The 3,925-nt window shown below is 44.5% G+C and overlaps 1 long non-coding RNA gene across 1 annotated transcript; it reads left to right on the top strand.

The window, feature by feature from the left end:
• Window positions 1–1,271: 1,271 nt before the first annotated feature.
• On the top strand, window positions 1,272–1,876 carry LOC117462044 (uncharacterized). Its single transcript, XR_004553790.1, has 3 exons — window positions 1,272–1,314; window positions 1,548–1,641; window positions 1,832–1,876. It is a non-coding gene; the product is annotated as an uncharacterized lncRNA (long non-coding RNA).
• Window positions 1,877–3,925: the final 2,049 nt, after the last annotated feature.

Genomic DNA, 3,925 nt, shown 5'->3' with positions numbered 1-3,925 from the left:
GTCAATTCAGACTGACACACATTCACTTAGGCTAAGGGGAACTGGGGATATGCATCAGCTGCTTGTGTGAGTCGGAGAGTGAATACTTTAGAGCGGCCGCTGCAGTGTGAGCTAACCGGGAGCTAACGGGAGAATAAACTCCTGTGGAAGAGCAGCCAGCACTGCAGCGGTCGGTAAATGCTGCAGAAACACATTAATAAACAATGAACCACGGCACTCTGGAGCAAAGTATAAGGTTGGAGAAGTCGTTATTCAATTTATTCTGGCTTCGTGTGATTAAAAGAAACACGATCATCGACCCGACGCAGTTGTTGTTGTTGTTGTGAGCTGCCGTTGGGGGGCAAATCAGCGATGTAAACGGTGACGTCATGACGCAGCAAGGGCAGCTCTGGGGCGCCAGTGGGCGGTGTGCACAGAGCGGGAGCTGAAAAGGGAAACTGGAGCTGAACCAGAAAAGCTCCCGCTCGGAGCTAGAAACTGAAAAGCGCTGGTGTGAAAGCCGCATGAGTGGAGAACTGCGCACAGCAGCTGAGGAGGGGCCCCATGCAGCCTGCGTGATTGGCCTGTAGGGAGGGGCGGCCCTGCAAAGACTAGAGCACTAGTTGGCATAAATGGAACTGCTTTAGGCTGGTTTAGATCCTATCTATCTGAACGGTCTCAGTTTGTGTGTGTCAACGATGAATCTTCCATGCAAACCAAAGTGAGCCATGGAGTGCCACAGGGCTCAGTGCTTGGACCTATTTTGTTCACATTATATATGCTTCCGTTAGGCAATATTATAAGGAATCATTCTGTACATTTCCATTGTTATGCGGATGGTACTCAACTATATTTATCCATCAAGCCTGATGAATCCAATCATTTAAATACAATTCAAGACTGCCTCAAGGACTTAAAAACGTGGATGACCTTAAATTTGTTGATGTTAAACACGGCACAAAATGAAGTTATTGTACTCGGCCCAAAGAATCTACGAAACAAACTATCTAAATATATTAACTATGGATGGCATTAATTTGGCCTCCAGTGAGACTGTAAGGAATCTTGGTGTTATATTTGATCAGGATTTATCTTTCAACGCCCACATAAAATCAATCTCAAGGACCGCCTTCTTTCATCTACGTAACATTGAAAAATCAGGCATATCTTGCCTCAAAACGATGCAGAGAAACTAGTCCATGTGTGGGAATCTGACGTCATTGTCACCTGATGCGGTCACATGACCGGTGACCAGGTAAACAGGAAGCCATAAAAAGTTTGCCGTCAGTTCAAAAAAGTCTCTCTTGGCTGCCTGTCACTGGTCTTCTCACAAAGGTAGGAATAACAGTTTTAAGGTGGTTTTATGGTCTTTTAAATTAACTTATGCAAGTGGCTCATTTAGTTTGGTTTTATTAGGGCGAGTGCAAGACGAGAGTTTACCATTTACGGAGGGAAACTCTCCCGACAGGCACAAGACCGGGTCTGTTATGAGTAATTTGCTTTTAAATGGCGTTTTTAAACCGACGTTTTTAATTGTGTTTTAAGCAACTTATTTATGTGTTTTACAGAGCTTAATGTACACAACCGGCCCAGCTACCCGGGATATTAAGCGACCATTTCCCCGGCAGGATTAAGCTGAGTTGGAAATATACTCTCTTGGAAGTATGCCTTGTTTTTAACTCTTTCATTTTAAATTGAGTTGGTGAATGAGGCTGGCAACTAACATATTATGTTTCCTTTTCAAAAGGACCAGGCCAGCCACTGTCCTATAGTGTTTCTTGTGTATTTTCTTGTGTATTTTCTTTCATGTGCAGTGTATGGCAGTATAATCATTTTATTATTTGTGTCCCAGGTTGCGCTCCTCTGCGGCGTAGGCCTGGGCCCGGGTGGAACGCTGTCTGCCTTCAGTGTAGGGACTGCACGGTGTAACACTTTCTTTTCTGTATGCTAAATATCTCACTGTTATTATTTCATAGAGATTGTGGTTTAAATATTGCATGCTTATGTTGTTTTGGTGTGTGGCTTTTCTTGTTTTTGTCCCTCACGATTAGCAGGCACTGCAACCCAGCGGACCGGGCCTGCCCAACTGAGGAGGGTAACTTATATATGTATTGAATTATATTTGCCATTTTTATACTTTACATGAATTGATATTTTAAACGGTTTCCAAACACTTGTTAAATAAAGCTGTATTATGTTTTTGGAATTCATGCCTCTGTCATAATTGAACCGATTAAGGGAAGCTTTAAAATCAATCCACGACTTAGGGTCTACGGGTTCCTCCTGCCCCTTAGCAGGAGGTGGCGTTGTCAGTGACTAGCTTTACATGTGGCAACCTCAGTCACGGTTACCACATGTTGGCGTTGTCGGCAGGATGTACTTAAAAGAGGCATGAATTCCTGTATTTTTGGTTTCTTCGGTTTGTTTTGTTTATTGAAATAGCGACAGTGGCTGGCGCTGGACAACGGGACGAAGGCCCTTGGACGTGGATGAGTCTGTAATGGAAACCAAAGGCCATTGACAACAAATGTGACCCCATTGCTGTTTAACTGTATTGCATATATCTCAAACACTTGTTTCTCATTTTTTTACAAAGTTATTAACCAACCTACAAAAATGAGTGTTGATCAAGAGGTGGGGGAACTGTTTGCTCTGCGTGAAGAGGTACAGAGACTGCGTGTGGCCAATGAGCATCTACTCCAAGAAAGAGGTGCCAGTTCAGATGCATCTACTACCAGTGCAAATACAGGTGGCTTACCTCCGAGCAGTAATGTAGCATCACCCAACTTGTCTACACCCCAAGTTGAGCGTTTTGTGTACATACAAAGAGAGAGAAAATGTCCCTACTTTTCAGGCTCCAGCTCTAAGCTTGACATGTCCATATATGATTGGATAGAACAGTTGCAGTCATGTTTGAGAGACAGGCACATGACTGCTAGAGAGAAGGCCCTCTTTCTTTATGATCATTTGGAGGGGGAAGCAAAAACTGAAATCAGATTTCATACTTTGGTGGAGAGGGAAAATCCTGATACAATTTTAGTCATTCTGAAAGAGCTGTATGGTTCCTCCTCCTCCTTTGTAAGCCTGCAAAAACAGTTTTTTGATCGAAAACAAAGAGAGGGAGAGTCTTTAAAGGAATTCTCCCATTCTTTGTGGGAAATGATTGAGACTATCAAACGTGCATATCCAAATAGGTTGATGGATCCAGATATTCTGGCTAGGGACCAGTTTGTGGAGTATGTGCGGGATATGGCCTTGCGCCGTGAGTTAAAGAGTCTCATAAGGCAACGTCCGGAAATTTCTTTTTTATCACTGCGTCAGGAGGGAATCAGGTGGGCTGAAGAGGGTGAGAGGCCTGCAGGACATGCTCGAGCGGGGCTACATCAATGTGTGGCAGATGTAAATTTAGGCAGAGCTTGCCATGCTGTTGGGGCTGGGCCAGATCTGGTTTCTTTGCAAGAACTATTTAAGAAACTAGGGATGTCCCGATCACCTTTTTTTGCTCCCGATCCGATTCCGATCATTTGATTTTGACAATCTGCCGATACCGATTTTTCCCGATCCGATCTTTATGCAATGCATTAAGAGAAAACAAGGTAACCGATAACGGCTGGTCATTCAACGCGATGATCCCCGATTTTTTGAAAATCACGTGATCGGCTCCGATCCCCGATCACGTGATCGGATCGGGACATCTCTATAAGAAACAGCAGTTGCCAATTGAAAGCATTATAAAAGGTCTGTCTAAGATGGAAACTGTACTTGACCAATCTGTTTCTCGTGTCAATAAGCCCAACTACCAGTTTACTGCAGATGGCCAACCCATTTGCCTCCGCTGTCGGAAGCCTGGGCATGTCCTCCGCCAGTGTCGCCAGGGTCAGAGGCCACAAGCATCCAGCGTACCCAGTGACCGGCCAGAATGCAGCCCGGCTCCAGCTGCTGTAAT

This window comes from Pseudochaenichthys georgianus, chromosome 3 (assembly GCF_902827115.2).
Source record: "Pseudochaenichthys georgianus chromosome 3, fPseGeo1.2, whole genome shotgun sequence".
NCBI classification, from domain to species: Eukaryota; Metazoa; Chordata; class Actinopteri; order Perciformes; family Channichthyidae; genus Pseudochaenichthys; species Pseudochaenichthys georgianus.
Note: the sequence above shows the minus strand (reverse complement) of the source record. Positions and strands in the feature narration are given on the sequence as shown.